Source organism: Benincasa hispida, chromosome 7 (assembly GCF_009727055.1).
Source record: "Benincasa hispida cultivar B227 chromosome 7, ASM972705v1, whole genome shotgun sequence".
NCBI classification, from domain to species: domain Eukaryota; kingdom Viridiplantae; phylum Streptophyta; class Magnoliopsida; order Cucurbitales; family Cucurbitaceae; genus Benincasa; species Benincasa hispida.
The window spans coordinates 50,985,289-51,008,590 of record NC_052355.1 but is presented as its reverse complement, the minus strand read 5'-3'; positions in this window follow the sequence as shown (position 1 = coordinate 51,008,590).

Sequence of the window (23,302 nt, the reverse complement as noted above, 5' to 3'; positions counted from 1 at the left end):
TGTTGACAATTGAATCCAATTTTGCCCATTATTTTCATTTTCGTATCCGTAATAGTGCGAAAAGAAGGAAGGCTTTCCACCGGCCGACCACTACATAAGCCACTAGCGGAGAAAGCTCGAAGAGCTCCCCTTCATTCGTTGCAAAGCCAAAGTGTGTAACCATTTACAAGACATTTTTACATGCACCAGACTTTTTTATGGGTAAATATGGAAGAATATGGATCCCTCCTCAAATACCAATGATCATATTTCAATAAATTCAAAAAATGGTCATATTTCAAAACCACATCCATAATATGACCATCTATTATAATTTCTCAATAACTAAAACATCTCTCACGCATGCCCTGACCCAAAACATCGCTCTAGAACTAAAATGAACCTTAGGGGGAGATGCTCAGCCTTGGCCTCAACTTTGGCCGAGGTCGAGGTCAACCCCAGTCAAGCAAGAAATCGAGCATAGACCTCAGCTTGATAGGTTATATAATTATCCTAAATTGACTCTAGGATACTAACAAAACGACCTAGGTTAATCACCTCTAGAAATAGATCATTATAGCTTTACATGAGACAACTACCACTAATATCTTACTCTTAAATTCTCTGGCTTCCACACTCTTTCACTATCTGATTTAAGCATTAGAGTATATGTGACAAGTAGTACACCAGTATGCAATTTTTTTTTTCATACCATACCACGTTCTTTTGTCCTTCAAATAAATTCATTACTGGTGTTACATGAAGGCCAAGTATGTTCTTCCCATATTTTGGCATCAATTCAATATGATTATAAGGTATTTATGCTTATGGGAACTGTAAACTACTATTGATTCAGATCCAAGATGAATGTTACAAAACATGGAAGAATAAGAATGAGAATATGAATAATACAAAGGGTTTCACAGTGGATGCAAGTGGTGTCCATACAGATAAGGGTTTATGGAGCCCTAGCGCTGCTGCCACTTGGTGTGGAAGCAAAATTTTAAGTGCTTTGTGGTCAAAAAGTATGGGTTGGAATGGACCACTCCAAATGATAAATCACTTCACCTAACTAACTACCATATTATTACATTTGTATATATACATATAACACTTATTTATAGAATAAGTCATTTGATTGCTTCCATCCAACTGACCCTTTCAACCCTTTTAGAGTCCAAATCATTTCTTGGTTATTATGATTCACACGTGAATTGGGTCAATTCTAGTCGCTATTCGATGTCTCTCTTTAAATTTAAATATAACGTCACAATCTTTACTTTTAAAATTTTAGGCTTTGATTTAAACAACAATCTGTTTGTGTCACTTTGAATTATTGCAAAATATACATAGTTATTAATAGATATTTTTTTTACTTTCTGAATTATCTCTAAGCCATTTGATGCCATTTAATAATGTAGATATGTGTAATTAATTTGGTATGGCATTTGTTGAAGTAATTATTTTTTATATATTATAGTCTAAGTATGGTTAACTTTCACTCAATGAAATTAATTAGTTATAATTCTAAAACATAAACAATCTTAATTCATATTAGTTCCAATGAGTATAATTCAATTGACATAGTGATTTTACTGATAATCTCAAAATCAAATATTCGATTCTCCCATCTCTCATGTTGTAAAAAAAAATGTATTTGATCATATGGATATTTGTATGCTTGAAAAAAATTATTCTCTAAAATATTAAAATTTTAGTTTAATAAAAAAAATGGAAAGACGTGTGATAAATTCACATAATAATATGGAGTAGTATACGAGTTAGAGATTCAAGTTTTAACTTTTTTACTTCTATTTTTTAAAAAAGTTTTTCCTTTCAAAAGATAGTCACAATTATATGGAGCAAATATATTAATGATGAAAAACACATTTTTTCTATTAGACTAATATTTGTACTTGCTATACTATTCAGTTCAAGTCTTATGAGATAGAATTACAGGATGTAATACAAAAAAAAAAAAAAAAAAAAAATGTTGTGATAACCTATTTTAGGACTTGTTAGGATTGAGTTAAGAAAAAAGTATTTTAAAAAACATTCATTTTTATTTAAATATTTTTTTATAAAAATTGATCAAAATACATTCGAAAATTTATTTCTATTGGTTACTAAAATATTCTAATTCCTTTCAAAATAACTTATTATTTAAATTAAACACTTGAAATGTAATCCAAACACATCTTTATATTCATTGGGATAAGGATATAATTTATAAATATATTAATTAAACCACGCGTTAGTCATGACCAGAACGCGAGTTAAATGTTTAGTTTTTTTTTTTTTTTTGTCCCTTTTCTCAATAGTAGCTTTAGAATATACAAATATTTAGATTTGTTGTCTTTTTCTAATTAAGAATTAGTTGGAAAGAAATTTTCAATGGACTTCACTTTTTTTTTTATATCGGTTTGGTTATAAGATGCATTCTACAATGTGTATCCTATAATATAGTTAAACATTAACCTTGAGGTGTGCTAACTTAAGCATGATTTAATTGGATAGGACATTGTATTGTCGATCAAAAAATTAAATTTGGATTCTCAATGTTAATTGTAGTTGAATTAAATTAAGAAAAAAACAGTCACATTGACCATGAACTTTATAAAGATGATAATTTTAATAATAAAATATATCATCTATTATAAAAACAATCAAAATCATCCATTTAAATTTAACTCAATTAGTTGTTTGAAAAAAACATAATTCAATGAGTTAAAATATATATTGTGGACAACCAAGTTTTGAAATTCAAATTCTATTATACTAACACATACTCCAAATAAGCTTAAATTTATACAAAGCTATTAAAATATTACGTCATCAAATTATACTAATTGATTACTAAAAAAAGATTAAAGATAATAATAATAAAGAAAAAGAAAAAGAGAGAAGATAATCTTGTTAATTGTCGTAAAACCATCCACACGAAAACGGCTCAAACTTTACAATTAAAAAAAAGAAAGGGAAAAAATGTCCAATTAAATTAAATGCCAAGTGGTTATGTTGTTGGAGTAAAACGAAAGCTTGAGAAGTTGAAACTTCTTCTTATTATTACTATTTTTTAATTTTAAGAAGGACAAGCCCAGACATAACAATTACAACTCCCTCAGCAAACATAAAGCAACCAATTTGAAAATTTTAAGGTTTCTTTTTTAAATGTTTTTGTACGTATGGCCTATCTTTGAGTACATTAGTTTCCTGACCCTCCCGAATTATAATTTTTGTTTACATTACCAACCCTATTCAGGACATACAAATGCACTGTGATCGCAACTAATCCTCCAGCACATTCCTATTCCTAACCTAATTTGACGAATAAAATGCGATGACAATTTAAGCCTGACTCGACGTTCCAAAATATATTTTTGCTAGTGATGATCCTTCCCACCCGATCATTTTCACTAATCCTTGACCCGATTTCGTAACACAAATGCGATAAATGAATGAAGTAGTTTGAAATTGGGTCTAATGCATATCACAATAGAGATATACCTTACAACTTGATATTTGGTCATCCATGACCTGATTTGTTAGCCAACGCACGATGCGTCCAAATGTCAATCTTTTTCTCTCATTGACCCGAGTTAGAGATATCATGACGAGACTTATGAATTGTCCATCGACCTATCACCATTTTTGTTTGCTAATGAAATTTAAATAATCGATAAGGAATAATATTATTACGAAAAAGTAAAAAGAAAGTAAAAAAAAAACTCCTATTGTCGTTGGTCACTATTTATATTGCTTGACAATGGCTCTGTGCATGTTATAATATTGTGTTCTGTATTTCCACACATCGTGCATCTTAAGGCCTGTATATTCTCCTGCGAGTGGAATCCGATTGACACGTAACCTACCAACTCTGGGGGTTATTTTTTGTGGTAGGTAGGGGTGTTCACGGTTAGGTTCGATTTGATTTGTGAGTCAAACCGAACCGAATAATTCGGTTTTGAAATTACATTAACCGAACCGAACCTCATAATTTGGTTTGGAAGAGTATTCAGTCTGGTTTGGTTTTGATTTGGGTGCGGTTCGATTTCGATTTGAGTATCACATGATTTGAAGGACGAATGAGATTTGACAGAGATCTGACGAAGTGAGATACGAGTTCTGAATTCTACGTATAGGTTGGGAGTGAGAGAGATCAGAGACGACAGATGACACGAGGGATAGTGAGGGGGCAATAGAGTGCGAGAGACGAGACCGCCAATGCCAGACGAGATCGTAGGAGGCATTGAGATGGGTGGCTAGAGAGTGACGGAGTGAGAGAAAAGAGAAGGAGGTCGGTAGAGTGAGAGGGAGTCAAATTCAAAGAGAAGAGATGGTGCATGGGGTGGAAGGGATCTACATTGCGCGATAGAGGGTCTGAGGGAGGGGCCAACGCGGGAGGGATATCGTGAAAGTAGAGAGTCTCTTTCTGTTGGGGTTGATGCCCTAAAACTTGTGGGTTCTGTAATTTGTAATTGCAATGTATAAACAATTTTATTTATTTAATAAAATATGAGATATTTTATTCGACATTTAGTAGCATTAACCCACAAACCAATAAACTAACATCCAAGGTTATATTCTGTAGCTTAAACATGTATGTAAAGACATACAGGTGGATCATGTTTAAGTGATAACCTAAAAGGTCTGTAGTAAATAGATAAGACTGGGTACCTTATCTCAGTGGTACTATGAATACGACCCATTTTGTAGATGTTACAATTGAAGTGCTACAAATGATCTGATTCTGATAATTCATATAGAGACATGTGAGCGGGGTATTCTATACAAAGGATATTGTATAAGGTTGGACCATGAAATGAGTCTCATATATAACACCGTTAATAATAGAGACTTCCGTTTAACTAGGATGACCATAAGTGACATGACCTGAATCCTAAGTGAGTTGTGAACTCCTGTCTGTGAAAGTGGTCCTTTGATTTGTATGGGTAAAAGTGGCTAGATCGCTGACTCGATAAGCCTACCATTTTGGAGATTCGTCTGATTAGGGAGTTGGAAACACAACTACACGAGACAGAATTCACTTCATCTCTATTGTTGGGAAGATAAATTGCTCCCTTAAAGGTTGATTCCAAGGCTTGAACAATGTGGTGTCACATCCTCTCTTGGTCCAAGAGGGGTTTAGTCATAGTTGGACTATGAGTTATTCTTCTTAAAGGAATCAGTGGTACTTAAGGAGTTAAATGTAACTATAGAGGCAAAACGGTAATTTTAGCTCAATTGTACTTATGAGCAATTTGTGGAGAGTCATTGCATTATTGACTGGTTATATCCAATGGACATAGAAATATATTTGTAGTGTGAAGAGTGTAGCTATCGAAGTGGAGTGACCGGCAGTTAATGGATATTGAATAATTAGTTTAATTAATTATTCAAATACCATTAGAGCTTCAATCTACTGGTCCATAAGGTCCATTTTGTAGCTCAACAGATATTATTGAGAATTAATTTTGGATTAATTTGAATTGTTCAAATTAATTGAGGGAATTAAGTATATGTGATATAATTAAATTAAATTAAATATATGTGATATAATTAATATAATAGATTTAATACATTATATAAAGTTTATTTTTAGAGGAATTAATTTTTTTTAATGTGATTCAAATACTAATTATATGGATGGGATGCATATAATTAAATTTAGTATAAATGTGATTTATATTAAATGTCATGTATTATTGAGAGAAATAAAAACTATACGTTATATTGTATTTGATACAATATAAAAACTATACGTTATATTGTATTTGATACAATATAAAAACTATAGGTTATGTGTTATATTTAATATAACTTGTGGTTATATATACATATAATAAGTTAGTTATTATATATATAATTCTTATTTAAATTAAATTACAAAATTAAAAGGAAGGAGCTACAACTTCCTCCCCTTGATTATCTCTCAATGAATCGTGGTAGGGGAAGGTTTTTTTTTTTTTTTTTAAACTCGATAAATTACACTAAACAAAATTCACCTAACCACACTGCAAAATTCGATTTAGGTGAGTATTCGGTTTGGATTCCCAATCGGTTCAGTTTCTGCAGTTTTAGTGAACACCCCTAATGGTAGGATAACACATTCCATGTATCCTGACGGGTTAATGTTAAGATTAGGTATTCCACACTATAATATTGGTTACAAAGTGTGAACGGGTTAATGTTTCTCAACCTGGTAGCAACGATTGCAAGTGAGCATGGAATCTCCATATAGTCGAACATTTTACATGTGCATCACTATTTAAACTGACGATACCATTGAAGTGGGTCCTTGAACAGTGAATGTATGCAGTCAATTGGGTTTATACTTGGTACCATCTACTCATATTGAACTCTTCAGTCATTAGCTTTTCACTGTAGTTCGAATATGATGTTGTACAGGAGGACCAATGGTTTTATCAGTCAAAGAACTATTCCTGGAGTTTCTCTCTAATAAATTTAAGCAACGTATTATTGGTAACAGTCTAGCCTCTATTACAGGTGAATTGAAGCATTCTGCTTGCTTCTCATGTTGTCGTAGCATTTTGTAGTTTGGTGGACTCGAGTCCATCGTTCTAATCTGACACACTTCAGGTATTGTGTCACAGTTCCATTCTTAAAACCATATAGTTTTTCCTAAAAACGGTTGAATTTACACACCCTATATGCTCTTGTTGCATCGTGAAAAACCCACAATATTGCACCATCCTTAAAGTTCTTTTCTATGTTGCTTCTCAAGTGGTAATTGGACAATGCATAGGAATACTCAGGATACTGCGCTCGTTATTCCCTTGTGGGGGTAAGACATAATAACCATGTTCAGGTCCTCCCCCATGCATCGTTTAAGGTGTCACATAAAATATGATCACGAAGAATCAGACTCCTTATCAGCTATTCCTTACGTCAATGGATATAGTTGGTTATTACCATCAAAACAAATAGCCACCAACATGCAACTTTTATGTTTGCCTTTCAATGTTTCCCCACTAACAACTACAATAGGCCGTCAATTGGAATATCCTCAGATAAATTGGCCATATGTCATAAACATGTATTTGAAATTACTATATCTTCTAATTCAACATGAAATACAATACCTGGGTTGGCAATTTAAGTGTTTCACCGTTAGCATGAAACATAGTGTAAGATTCCTAAAGTGATCCCCTATGAAGTAACTAAGTAGTCTTCCACGCATGTCATGCTTTATCGTAACTTATGTTCACCCCATAGTCTATCCACATTTCTTTGATAATGTGTTTAGGCTTGTAAACACGACTAGGACCTCCTATTTTGTTTAACTTTCCAATTACTGAAGTAGTTGCATGCTTATGGTCATGACTTATTAGTGGTTGAGAACATGTGTGGATGCTACAATATTTGGAAATTTTGAAGATTTGACTTCAGTCCATCCGTACGGCTCATAGTCTTCAACTGCAACCGTCTTCTTTACATGCTACTGCGAGTAGGTTTTTTAGAGAGCCGAAGGTACTTGGTCCACAACAGTCGAAATTGGTGAAACGACGTTGGATTGAAGTATGAACTCTTTTAATTTATAAATCGCGCTTAGACTTCTAATCAGGCGAGTGCTCTATAGAAACCTTCGTGTTTCATTGGGCTGATAGGTTCATCATTGTTGCAATATTCATTAAACTCAAATTGGTGTAAATAAACATTTCTTATTGTGCTTGTGTTACAAAACCGGGTTAGGGATTAGTGAAAATGATCAGGCAAGAAGGATCATCGCTAGCATGAACATATTTGGGAACATTGAGTCAGGTTTAAATTGTCGTCGCATTTTATTTGTCAAATCAGACTAGAGATAGGGAAACTTCATCGGACGGAGGGCTAATTACGATGGTGATGTGTTTGTATGTCCTGAACAGGGCCTATGAGGTAAGCAAAAGGTTATAATTCACAACTTCACAATGGGGGGTTCACAAAATTGAAACATGCTCAAGGATAGGTCATCCGCACAAAAACCTCTTTCTTTTGGTAACTATTTGGTTTTTCATTTTTCATTTTTTTTTAAATTAAGCCTATATCCTCTCAATTTTTTACTATAGTTTTCATCTATGTTAAGTAAATTAGTTAAATTTTAAGCTAAATTTCAAAACAAAAACTTTTTTTTTTTAGTTTTCAAAACTTAGCTTGGTTTTTTAAAACATTAGTAAAAAGTAGATAATAAAGCAAGAAATTTAGAGGTGAAATTGGTATCTATAAGTTTAATTTTTAAAAACTAAAAATAAAAAACCAATTAGTTGCCAAACAGAGCCTAAATTCTTCCACACATAAAATTTTAAATTCCTTTGGCACAAAATTCCATTAGCAACCTCATTTTGTAGTTTGCTTATATGCTGAAAATTTATGGTTACTCACAAGAGGAGCCAAACGACGAACCTCACTTATCAAGGACTTTATGGAAGTAAGATTTTTTAGTTTCATGATTCAATAAATGAATAGTTTCCACGCAATTGAACTCAATAAAATTGTTGTTGGGTGATTTATAGTTGACACCATTAAAATTTCTTCAAGAATTGAAGTCATCTCGAATGATCACACATCATAATCCCCTTGGCTTCTACCATTTTGAAACCTGCTCCAATCAAGTTTCCTAAGTGATCTCTGTTAGGGTTGATGCCCTAAATCTCATAGGGTCTTATAGTTTGTAAACTTTATATAAACAAACTCTTATGTGATTAATAATATATGATATTTTTATTCACTTTATCTATAAAATATGTGATATTTTAGTTGCATTAACCACAAACCAATAAACTAACATCCAAGATTATCGTTGTAACTTAAAAATGTATGTGGAGACATACAGGTGGATCTTGTTTAAGTGATAACCTAAATGGTCTGTGGTATATGGATAAGGTTGGGTACCTTATCTTGGTGACACTACAAGTATGGCTCGCTTTGTAGGTGTTACAATTATTGTAAAGTGCTACAAATAATCTGATCCTGGTCATTCATGTATTAGACATGCGAGCAAGGATATTCTATACAAAGGAGTTTATATAAGACCGAACCACGAAATGTTTAGTCTCATTATATAACACTGTTCATAATAGAGGCTTTCATTTCACCAGGATGACCATAAGTAACATGACCTGAATCCCGAGTGAATTGTGAACTCCTGCCTATGAGGACGATTCTTTGATTTGTATGGGTGAGAGTGGCTAGATCGTCGACTCAACAAGCCTACCATTTTAGGGATTCGTCTAATTAGGGAGTTGGGAACACAGGTACACAAGATGGAATTCACTCCTTCCCTGAAGCAGGGGTAAGTAGATAAATTTCTCATTTAAGGGCTGATTCCAGGTCTTGAACAATATGGCGTCACACCCTCTTCTGGCCTGAGAGGGGTTTAGTCATAGTAGAACTATGATATATTGTTTATTAAGGGGATCAATGGTACTTAAGGAGTTAGATATAACTATAGGGGCAAAACGATAATTTGACCCAGCTGTACTTACAAGCAATTTGTGAAGGGTCATCGTACCATTGATTGGTTATATCCAATGGACACATAAATATATCTGTAGTGCGAATAGTGCAGTTGACAGTCTTTTAGTGGAGTGCTCGACAGTTAATGGATGGTGGATAATGTAATTAAAGAGATTAATTAATTATTCATGTACCATTGAAGCTTCAAGCTACAAGTTCATAAGGTCCCCTTGGAAGCTCAAAAGAATTTAGTTAAGAATCAGTTTTTTGGTTAATTTGAATTGTTCAAATTAATAAGAGGGAATTTAATTATATATGATATAATTCAATTAATTCAATTATATATGATATAATTCAATTAATTCAATTATATATGATATAATTGTTATAATGTATTTGATACATGGAAATAAATATTTGAATGAGATTCAAATATATTTTCTTTGAATGAAATTCATAGTTGTTAAATTTAATATAAATATGATTTATATTAAATGTCAAAAATAGAGAAAAGAGACTATAGTTTATATTGTATGTGATACAATATTAAAACTATAGGTTATGTGTTATATTTGATATAACATATAGTTTAATATAAATATAATATGATAAGTTAGTTATCATATTTATTTTTATTATTTTATTATTTTGAATAATAAATTTTTATTTTCTCTCAAACCACCTTAGTGGGTAGTTAATTAGTTTTGTGGCAAAAAGAATAAAAAAAAAAAAAGTTATCTTCTTCTTCCTACACGACATAACACCTATACGATAGAAGAGATTTCTATACGATAGTTTCTTCAATCTTCTTCCTCTTCCAAACTCAAACAAACCCTCCAAACCAAAATAGTCAGAGTTCACCACTTCTGGGTTCTCACCCTGAGAATACTAAAGACTCACTGTGGTATTGTCCTCTCTTTTTGGTTCGTGAAGTTCTTGAAGAAGGACTTTAAGAAGTTGTTAAGTTCGAGGCTCGTGACCATTTGAGAGAATTACACAAAGAAAGGTTTTTCAAAGATGATATCTCTTGAACCATTTTTCCTTGTAAAAAGCATGTTGTAATTTTTTTATGAATGCATATCTTTTATGTTTACTTAAATTTAGCTTTTCAATAAAAATGGAATTTGAAAGATCCGCTTCCGCTCAAGGATTTCCTTGTAAAATGAGTTCCTTCAATCTCGCCCAACTCAACCAATACTACCTATATGATCATTCCCTCACTAAGTGGCATTGCAAGATATTGACCACCAATTCATTTATGGAGGAGACGATCTTTTGGCTGGATATACTAATTCTTTTAACAAAGGTCTCTCCAATAAGAATTTTTCGATTATGAATCTCCCACATGAGCCAAAGTACTAGAAAAATTTCAACTTTATTATGGGAACTAAGCTCCCGAAATCATGCAAAGTGATCTATGTGATAACGGACAGAAGTGCACGTTATTACAATGCAAAGATATAAAACAATGAAGGATTACGATGGTAAAAATATATAAAATCACATCTAAAAGAATTAAGTTTAGAACATTGCGATCGCATGTGTCCATCGCATTAAAGCAGCTAACTTATGTATTTTATGCAGGAAAATGCGTTGGTGCAAGGCGGAATTGCGATCCAAAGAATTTAGCGTCCAAGCGCATTAAGAGATTGCGACCACAAGGCTATGCGATCATATGCGTTCACGAAAATTTGCTCAAGAAGGTCGACGCATAGAGTCGGCGCATCAAGGTGAAAGCTTAATAAATCTATATGGGATAGAAAGCTGATGACAGTCGAATCCGAATTTAGTTGACAAGCCATTAACGATACATTGTAGCAAGTACACTCAACTTTTCGGTGACAATTTGTCACACCCCGTATCAGATTACCCTCCTAACCTGGATGGAATGGTGACTGCAGCAGTTACCAACTCTTTTGCTGGCACTTACTGCTTATCTTACCTGTTAAACCTTGCTCAAACCCTGAATACATACATAATAACTCAGAACTCAACACATTTACATTATAGGGTTTTGCAGCATTGTTTATACATAGATAATACAACCTAGTGAGCCCCATCAAAAATACTGGTCACTAGACAGACACATGTGTACTAACTAACATAGGTCTTCAATTACGCTTCCCTCAACCTGCTTCTTTGAGTGGTAGAGCAACAACAGAATAGTCTTTTGGGAACTGACCACTACCTGAAAGAAAACATTTGAAAACGTGAGCTAGAAGCCCAGTGAGTGACTTAATAAAACATAAATCTCATGCTTAAACTGAAAGCTCGAAAACATAATACTAGAACTAAAATATACCAAGCAACCGTGTATATAAAACCTTTACAATCATTGTATCTAAAACCTGAATTTAAATTGAGACCCCTACTTCGATCTCTTCATACTGAGCTATGGCTAGGAGGGACCTCTATGTCGATCTCTTTAAAAATATATCGATGGGCATCTCAAGCAACTTCCTCTAAGCATTAGCATTGATAACTACTCTTAACACCATTAAACATCATTATTCCTTAGTTGAGAACAAGCATACTTTGCTCTAGCTCCCAACGTTTGTTATCGGCTATGAGACCCATGCTTCAGCCTCTCTTTGCTGGTTTATGGCCTAGGAGACCCATACTTCGGCCTCTCCTTCAAAACTATCCACGTGTACGTGGAGGTTTCTATGTACCGTCAACACCTTAGGTACATTTATTCAGATACCTTTCTTACCTTCAATACTCCTCTTCATTGTGTTTAGGAATATCAACGCATGTACTTTAGATATCTTAGGTATATAAACATAGCACATCAAGCTTAGTTTTAACCCTAGTGCATGCTTCATACTTTATAAAATAAGTTGGCTTAAATCGTGTTGAACTAGCTTGTAAAAACTATTAGCATGCGTTAGATATGGAAAACATACTTGGAAAACTCATACATTAGTAGCATCATGCGTTGATAAACATTCATAAACATTAGCAATTTCAAATTATCCTTCTAGCCTAGGAGAAGATATGACTGTCTTTATCCTCAGTTGAGAGTGAACTACTAGATCTAACTCTCAACGTCAACCTTAGTCGAGGAGAATCCTTTTGCGCATTCCCTCGACGTCATATTACCTACGTGCACGTGGTTATAACTGAGTGTCGTCATACCTTGGGTACTTCTGCTTAGATACCTTATCAAATGTCCTTCAGTATCGAGCTGCTAAGATACCTTCTCAAATGTCCTTTGGTATCAAGTTGGTCTGGTATCTTCTCGAATGTCCTTCGGTACCAAGTTGGTCAGATACCTTCTCAAATGTCCTTCGGTATCTGGTTGGACGAATACCTTCTCAAATGTCCTTCGGTATCTGGTTGGACGAATACCTTCTCAAATGTCCTTCGGTATCGCGTTTTAAGTAAAACTAGTCATAAACATTTAGTTGAACACTAAGGCTTAGTGCTCAAAGCATCATACTAGTTCATCATAAAAATGGAGTTACTTAAACATGCTGAAAGTATTTGGACAAGATAACATATTTACAACATGTAAATTCCATGGAAAACATGCTTTACTTAGCATGAGAAATAGTTTCACAAATACGTTGCTTGGCACATCATTTAAACACTTAGCATGAGGAATATCTTCAAAGAAGTCATAGTTTCTAATACTTAGCATGAGAAATAACTTCAAGGAAATTATGGTTTCTAAATCATTAAAACATCAATTCATCACATAGTCACTCATAGCTCGTTGGCCTCTGAACGGGTTATACGCCTCTCCTAGCTCTTCTTGGTCTGAAAGGACATAATTCTTGATTAAACTACTTAGAATTCCTAGCAAAATACCTCAAATAGAACTTTCATCATCAAATATAGCTTTACCAGCGAGATACTCATCATGAGCGAGATCCTCCTCATGAGCGAGATTCTTTCATCCTAGCGATACTCACCTTTCCAGCGAGATTCATCCCAATTTCTAGCGAGATCTTCATCACAAATTTAGTGAGATTTCCTTCATTAGCAAGATCCTCATCACAAAATCTCGCTATAATCTCCACAGTGAGCTGTTTGCTTGTTCTTCCCAAGCAGTAGTCTGCTTATGCATAGATTCTCTATTACAACTTTAAAAATTTATAACTCAAAATCCAGACCTCTTTTGAACAAACTTCCTTCTACAAATATGTTTAGAATTGATTATCTTTCTTACCTTAAAATTTCAGCCAAAAATTTATTATAGTTTGGCCTAGAGCTTTCAATGTTCACCTCGGGCCCTGATTAACCTGAGATTCTATCTCTTCTGTAATTTCATCACTTTCTGTTCTTCTTCTCCTGCAATCTTTCTCCGCAAAAACTAGATTCTCCCAACTTTCAAATGACACCAATTTCACTAAATTTGCTCATGTAGATTCTCGAAACCAAGCTTTCGAAGTTCCTCTTCCTTTTAATCTTCCTGCCGCCTCCCGAATTCAAGGATTAACCGCCACGTGCCAAACCAATAGGTGAGTTTCCTTATTTAATATTTTTTTCTTTTCCTTTCTCCACAACTTCTATAAATAACAAGAATTTTCACTTATTAAATATTTAATATATCATTCCTTTGGCTAAACATACTTGTTTAGGAACTTAGAATTCGGGGTTTACACTTAGTTACACAAGAGCTTATTTCTTCTTGCTTCCATCCTCTAACCCTCCTAAAACATGGCTTCATTTAACTCATTAGGAGACATCTCATTATTTACTCTTACTTAAAGTAATTAGGGTTCAGGTTTTACAAATTCTTCCCCCCTAAAAGAAATTTCGTCCTCGAAATTTGTTCGAACCTACTTATAACTTAGACTTTGACAACATCCTTTGGTCGTAAACTTTACAACCTTCTTCTTTTCTTTCTTCTTCCCCCTTTTTACTACGCTTTCGCTGCTCTGATATTAACTTTGTTCATATTAAATAATACTATTATGTATGAACAACTTGGTCATCATAGTTCACTGTATTTGTCACATCCTCTGGTGACTCTTCCATTTTCCTCTAAGTCATAGTTTTCATTTATTTCTAGGGTGGTCTTCTTCCATTTCCCAGCAATACCACCGGAACATTTTTTTCCAGTTATCAACCTTTGAATTACTTGCTAGTTGTGAAATCAATATTTGTGTCAACTAGACTTCTTGGCCTAACTGAAGGCACTCTTCTTAGGATGTCCTTTCAATCCATACTTGGGAGAAGACATTCTTTGTACGATAACATTTCCCAAACTATGGCTTACCATACTGTACACATAATGTTTTCTTAACTATACTAGTCCCTAGCTCAGTTACAATTCAAAGTTCGAGCTATTACCTGGAACATCAGCAAATCTGGACCTTTTCCTTTTTGTCTTCTGCTGACCATTTTGCGATCCAAAGAATTTAGCATCCAAGCACATTAAGAGATTGCGACCGCAAGGCTATGCGATCATATGTGTTCGCGAAAATCTGCTCAAGAAGGTGGCCGCATAAAGTCGGCGCATCAAGTTGAAAGCTTAATAAATCACGATGGGATAGAAAGCTGATGACGATCGAATCCAAATTTAGTTGACAAGCCGTTAACGACACACTGTAGTAAGTACACTCAACTTTTCGGTGACAATTATTCGGCGCATCAGACAAAGAATTAATAACATCCCATCAGTGCAAAAATTTGAGAAAACAAGCTCTTCACCCTGAAGCTCTATAAATACCGAAGGCCACCTTCGATAAAGGAGTTTAGTTCAGTTTTTCTTCCAGCTGAGCCATATAGAGAGTTCACCATACAGAATATAGTTAGCCGTTGTTCATAATTCTCTTACACTTGGAAGGCAGAGGCGAGCAAAGAGAGAAGACGCCAGAAGATCGTCCTGGTCAGCTCGAGAGAGTTCCAAGAAGCATTAAGAACAGAGAGAGAGCCGACTCTTGCGAGAGCAAGAATATTCTTTGGAGCAGAGTAGAGAAAAACAGTGTAAAAGCCTTGGGAAGCAAGAAATTGCTACCAGGCTCTCCATCTTTACTTTCCATTGTCATCTTGTATCTTGATTTCATTTATAAAATGAAACTTGCATCTCTATATCTGCTCACTCTCTTTATAGTACGCATGAGTAACTAAACATCCGAATGGATTGAGAAACACTTTGCTAACATGACCTAAGATCTTCATTGCATGCGATCATCTTGTCTTATGTTGCGTCCATCACCTCATTAGAGCTACTCAAGAGAGAGTCTAAAGAAAGAACCTAAAACTTGAAAGAGCTAGGTTAGAATCTAGACTTGAGAAAGCAAGATTAGATTTGCATAAGTAAGAGATAGAGACTTAGAGATAAGCTCTGTTTGCTAACATGCATCGCATGCACCCTAGAAATAGAATATGGTAGTATGTGGTTGCCTTGTGTATGTGTGTGTAATTCATCATCGCATAGACAAGAATAGAGGCTTAGACATAAGTCCTATAGACATTATCACATACATTGCATGCGTTCTAAAACTAGAAGCTATAGCATTTGTATTGAGAGATGACTTGTTGTTGGTATGTATGTAGCATGATCGCATAACATGAACGCAATCTTAGGAAGTGTTAGCTAAATTCCTTCTCAACTCGTTCCCCCGCATACTTATTGTACTTCCGTTGTTATCGACTCTTTTTCTCAATTCCGCCGCATAGACTTTATACCTTAAACAATATACCAACCAACGCATTATTTTATTTGTCATCACAAAGTCATCTGAAATTACCATCGCATACTGTTTCCCCTAGTCCCTGTGTTCGACCCTGGGCTTACCAAGGAACTTAGTAGGATTTATACTTGGATCTTGCTATGAAAACTTACATGCACAGTGCATACTCCGCCATCGCATTAACCACGCATCAAGTTTTTGGCGCTGTTGCCAGGGACTGGCAATACATTGTGCTAACGGTAAATTTTTTATTTTCTTTGTTGACTCTTCTTCTCTGTTCACTACTTATCCTTAGGTAAGGGAAGAAGCGGGCATCATATGAGTGAAAGACAAAATCCAGAGCCCATTTATGACCCAGAGATTAAGAGAACTTTTTGAAAAAGAAGAAGAAACAGCCGCCAACAACAACAACAAGAGAAAGATCCAAACATAGCGGAGCAACCAAAAGATAGAGCACCAAATGAAAATAATATCATGACAAACCCCATCCTATTGGCGAATGATCGCAATAGGCCCATCCGGGATTATGCGTTGCCCAACCTTTATGATTTCTCACCAGGAATCATGAGGCCAGCCTTAGACGGATCGAGGTTCGAGATGAAACTGGTGATGCTGCAGATGATTCAAACTACCAAACAGTTTGGCGATAGGCGTGGCGAGGATCTGCACACCCACCTCCGGAGTTTCATTGAAATCTGCAATACGTTTGTGTTCCCAAACATCTCCGCTGAGGAGGTTCGATTAACATTGTTCCCATTTTCGTTGTGTGACCAAACACGAAAATGGGTTTATTCTCTCGAACCAGAGGAGATTACATCATGGGAACAGGTAGTGAAGAAGTTCGAAGAAGCATTTCCCGCCGAGGAGAACGCCAGAAGGAGGAAGTTGATCACTAATTTTGAACAAGATATTGACGAATCACTCAGTGATGCCTGGGTGAGGTTTAAGAAGCTGGTAAGAGATTGTGATAACTGGAAGAAATGCCAGTTATTATAAGCCTTTTATTTAGAATTATGAGGGCTAATAAGTAGAAAATGCGGTGATAATACTTAAAATATGCGAAAAATTGAGTTTTGCGTCGATTAGCACCAAAATTCTCACTGACCCCAATATTATGCGTTACTCCGTGCCAAAGTGTCTATTTTTGTAGCTATCGTAGGAATCAAACACATGCGTTGGAAATAAGCAATCGCAGACAAACGCATGCGCTGAAGCCAGGCGACCGCAAAGACAAACGCATGCGCAGAAAACTGAGTTATTGCATAGACGAATGCATGGGTGATTGAATGTGTCCATCGCATGGAAGTTGTGGCTGTCTCTTATACACATCTAGATGTGTATAAGAGACAGGACGATATGACATTGCCCATACCACAACAAAGGCAGCAGTGAGACATAACGCAATCATGATAGCTGTCGGCGTTTAAACCCTATAAATAGCCCCTTCGACTTTCATTTCAAAGCATCTGAACTTCTGCCTCAAGGCAGAGGTTTTCGATCACAGATGAGAGCTTGAGCAAGATTTTCAATGAGAATTCTTCACCTCCACAAACCAGACTAAGTGACGACTGGAGCTTTCGCCAGAGATAGAGCTCGAGAGAGACATGTCCACCACTCATCCATGGCACCACCAACAGCCTTTACGTAGAGTCCTTCATTTTTCCTCTAACCTCTGTATTGTATTACATTTTAGCTTAAGATATTAAGACATTTTGTAATCAATATATATCTTGATCCCTTCAATGTCATCTTCTTCATCATCTTTATCTTTATCATCTTCAGCGTTTATTTATCAAAGGCGATCGCATACTTAATCGTGTAGCCTAGAGATAGGACGCATGTAGCAACCCACCGAGAGGTATGCGTTGTGCGAGTTTAGTGAGTTAATCATCTTTGCTTGGTGAAAGGCTATAGCAATGCTTGTCTATGGGTTGTTGCAATGCTTGTCTATAAGTTAAATAGCTGCGTCTAACTGCCTGAGAAGGTAAGAGATGGAACGCACTAAAGCAAAGTATGCATTGCTCTTAGAGATAGGCACAATATTATGTTCGACGCAACCATATACTATAGAGATATAGTCATGCGGCTGACCAACGAGAGGTGTGCGATGCATTAGTGTGACGAGCTGGGATTACTTGAGCGATTTAAGATAATAAACCTTACTATGCATTAACGGTTGTTGTGTATTTATCTATTCTCATTGCAAGTCTTCTATTGCTCAATCTGTTTAGATAGAAGTAGGAGTAGTGTGTAAATCTATTAAACTTATTCTTTTTATATTTCTTTTCATCGCCTCAAATGCATTGCTTCACAAGCATTATTGAGTGACAAGTCTCTGTGTTCGACCTCGGATCACCCGAGAAACTTGCGTTCGCGTTATACTTGGCGCGACCGTAAGAAAACTTGTGATAGGAACGTGTGGTCATTGCATACCAGATTAACGCATTTTCATTCCAACGCATGACCTTAGACGCATGTACGTAAACATATAGCTTAAGCCATGTCTAACGCATGATTGTGTGTACAACCCCATCCCTAATTTTCCTTCCAACATGTTGCCCGTATAATGGCTTACCAGATTGTTTACATATGGAAATTTTCTACCACAGATTGAACCATGCATCGCAGATGGCTGCCAATGCGGCAGCAACTAGAGGTCTGCTTGATAAAACTTACGACAAGGCTAAGAATATCCTTGATCACATTTCCAAAATCATGAAGATTTGAGGGAAAGCGATCAAAGATTAAGAATTAAGGACAGTGACGTAAATAATGGGGCCATCGCATCCCTTCAAAACCAAATGACTGCGATGATGAATTTAATACAAGGAATCACAATCAGTAGGCCATCCAATGGAAGAGTGTCCGAGGAACCCATAGTCAGTCTATTTTATGCAGAATAATCCTTTTTCTAATACGTACAACCCTGGGTGGAGAAACCACTCTAACTTCGCATGGAAAAATCAACAATAAAATTTTCAACCAATGGCACAAAAAGAAGGGCCACCACGATTTTTCCCGTGAACAAACGGTCAAATGCAAAATCAAGCCAGTAGTTCACTGGCACTGCAATATTCATCTTTGGAGAGTTTACTGAAGCAATATATTAAAAAGAATGAAACAGTGCTTCAGAATCAAGCGATGTCCATCCGCAATCTTGAAATTCAGATAGGACAGATTGTGGGCGAACTCAAGAGTAGACCGCAAGGGGCACTGCCGAGTTCAACAGAGCTCCCGTGCAACCCAGGGGGTACAGGAAAAGAACAATGTCAAGTTGTGACGTTGTGAAGCAGAAAGACAGTGGTGGAGGAGAAAAAGGAGCCTAACCGGACTGCGCCCATTGCGATGGAACTACATACCCCGTTGACTCAAGAAGAAACAGAAGAAAATGAGGCGATGGAATCAGAGATTGCATCCACTTCGAAGTTGAAAGAACAGGGAATCGTGAAAATATAGCTGCCACCATTTCCTCAGAGACTTAAAAAAAAGAAAAATGATGAAGTGCAGTATCAACGCTTCATGGACATGCTGAAATAGTTGCATATCAACATTCTTTTCACAAAAGCGATTGAACAGATGCCAAAGTATGTGAAGTTTCTGAAGGACATGGTGACAAAGAAGAAAAGCACTGGTAAGTTCGCAATGGTGGCACTGACGCAAAGTTCAAAATCCATAATTCCATAAAAAATGCGCGACCCCGGAAGTTTCAAAATACCCTGCTCGATTGGAGGGTTATACATTGGTCAAGCACTTTAGGATCTCGGGGGTGCCCACGACGGTGACTCTCTAGTTAGCTGATAGATCCCTTGTGCATCCAAAAGGAAAGGTGAAGGATGTTTGGTCACGATTGACAAGTTTATATTACCGGCAGACTTCATCATCCTAGATTATGAAGCGGACAAGGATGTACCCATCATCCTGGGATGACCATTTTTATCCACTAATCGCACTCAGATTGATGTGTACAAAGGGGAGATCACACTGAGTGTGAATAGACAGAAGCTCAGGTTTGATATTATCAGAGCCATGAAATACCCAGAAGAAGAAAAATCATTTGAAAATACCCCAATTGAAAAGGTTTTTCATATAAAAGCAATTGGCTAGATGCTAGCAGACTTAGAGGAATTAGCCCCGTATATTGCATGCATAGGATTCGTCTCGAGAACAATCAGAAAGAATCGATCGAACATCAATGCAGACTCAACCCTGCTATGAAGGAGGTCGTGAAGAAGGAGATAATCGTGGTTGGACGCGGGAATTATCTATCCAATCGCCGACAGCACGTGGGTTAGCCTCGTGCAATATGTACCAAAGAAATGAGGGATGACGGAAGTTCTCAATGCAAACAACGAACTAGTACCAATGAGGATCGTCACTAGCTGGCAAATTTGCATGGACTACCGTAAACTCAACGCGGCGACAAAGAAGGATCATTTCTCTTTGCCTTTCATCGACCAAATGTTAAACCGTCTAGCAGGAAATTATTATTACTGCTTGTTTGATGGATATGTCAACTATAACCAAATCATGATTGCTCCTGAGGATCAAGAGAAAACCACATTCACCTGCCCCTATGGAACATTTGCGTTTCGACGCATGCTGTTCGACCTATGCAATGCGCCGAGCACTTTCAAGAGGTGTATGATGGCCATCTTTTCTGAGTATCTTGAAGATTTTGTGGAATTTTTCATGGATGACTTCTCGGTGTATGGGAAAACATATGAAGTCTGTCTCAAGAATCTAGAGAAGATACTGAAGCGATGTGAAGAGACGAACCTCGTGCTAAATTGGGAGAAATGCCACTTCGTGGTGAAGGAAGGTATTGTGCTTGGGCACAAAGTCTCCAAGGATGGACTGGAGGTGGACAAGGCAAAGATTGGGGAGATTGAAAAGCTTCCACCTCCAGCAAATGTGAAGGCTGTTAGGAGCTTCTTAGGACATGCTGGCTTTTATCGACGTTTTGTGAAAGACTTTTCAAAGATTGTACGACCGTTGAGTGCGTTGCTAGAGGCAGAAAGAGTGTTTGACTTTGATGACCAATGCCTGAACGCATTCAAGATACTGAAGAATGCATTAACAACCACACCTGTGTTGATCACACCCGATTAGACACAACCCTTTGAATTAATGTGCGATGCAAGCAGTTATGCGATGGGAGCAGTGCTGGCGCAAAAGAAGAAAACAATGCTACACCCCATCGCATATGCGAGTAAAACCTTGAACTCTGCTCAAACAAATTACACTACCATAGAAAAAGAATTGCTTGTGGTGATATTTTTGTTGGAAAAATTCAGAACTTATTTGCTGGGGACTAAAGTAATCGTTCACACTGACCAATCGGTGATAAAATATTTTATGACAAAGAAATATGCGAAGCCGAGATTGATTACATGGGTTATCCTCCTCCAGGAATTTAATATGGAGATCATTGATCGCAGGGGGACGAAAAACCAGGTTGTGGACCATTTATCTAGATTAGAAAATCCAGAAGTTGGCCGCAACCAGTCAGAAGTGAACGGAACTTTTCCAGACGAGTAGCTATTTAAAATTGAGGAATTACCATGGTATGCGGATATGTCAATTTTCTGGTTTGCGAACAATTCCTTAAAGACTATACAACCCACCAAAAAAGGCGGCTCAGACATGAATACAAATCGTATTATTGGGATAAGCCAAATCTCTATAAGAGGAGATCAGACCAGATTTTGCGCCTATGTGTACCAGATGCTGCTCACCAACGCATACTATCACAGTGCCATGACTTGCCATATGGAGGACACTTTGGAGGCCAATGCACAGTAGCAAAAGTGTTACAAAGTGGTTACTTTTGGCCAACATTATTCAAGGACGCAAGAGACTATGTAATGAAATGCTACCGGTGCCAACGCACGGGAAACATTTCATGGAAGCATGCGATGCCTATGAACATCATTTTAGAATTGGAATTGTTTGACGTCTAGGGCATAGACTTCATAGGGTCATTTCCACCATTAAATGTCACAAATACATTCTATTGGCCGTCGACTACATTTCCAAATAGGTAGAAGCGGTATCGTGCGTCGCAAGCGATGCGGCGGTAGTCTCCAAGTTCTTAAGAAAAAATATTTTCACTCGTTTTGGCACTCCACGTGCCATAATAAGTGATGAAGGCTCCCACTTTGTCAATCACATCGTCAACAATTTGCTGCTCAAATACAATATCCTCCATAAAGTGGCCACCGCATACCATCCACAAACAAATGGTCAAGCTGAAGTGTCCAACAGAGAAATCAAGCTGATATTAGAGAAGATTGTAAAACCTTCACGAAAAGATTGGGCAATGAAGCCGGACGATGCCATGTAGACATACAAGACCGCCTATAAGACACCTATAGGCATGTCCTCGTATGCGCTGGTGTTCGGAAAGGCATGTCATTTATCGCTTGAAGGTTTTACAATGACCACACGTTCCTATCACAAGTTTTAACTTAAAGGCCACAGGGAAAGCAAGGAAACTTCAGTTGGTCGAGCTTGAGGAATAGAAAACTTACGCATACGAGAATGCAAAAACCTATAAGGAGCTCACAAAGCGTTGGCATGACAAACAATTATGTGAGAAGAATCTCCAAGTTAGACAAAAGGTCTTATTATTCAATTCATGGCTACGACTCTTTCCCGGGCAATTAAAGTCACGTTGGTCCGGACCCTTTAAATCATAGAGGTATTTCCGCATGACGTGGTTGAGTTATCCAGTGAGGACGGGACTAACGCATTCAAAGTCAATGGGCAAAGAGTCAAAATATACCACGGAGAAGAATTGCACCGCAAGAACACCTCTGTGGATCTAATGAATTCTGATTGAAAAAGAAGTGGGCAGTCCCGGCACAATCATGCGGTTCAATTTCATCAAGGACGCAATTTTTGTGAAATATCCTTTGAAACTTTCAATTCATAAACTTAACTCTTCCTTTTTATAGTCATTATCATTTCTTTATCCTTTGCATCATTTTTACAAACAAAAATAAAATAAATAAATAAATAAATAAATTGTTAACTTTGTCTTTGATATGACCCTCTCGATGTTTTCTTTGTAGCGATCGTGGTAAACGATTGCGGAGGAGCTATATGAAAAACGCAACTAGTTTATTCCGCCAGTGCAATCAAAGAAAGTAGTTCGTTGCAAAGAATGATGCGATCACAAATAATGCGGGTGACAGACCAAATTTGGGGGTTGTATCTTT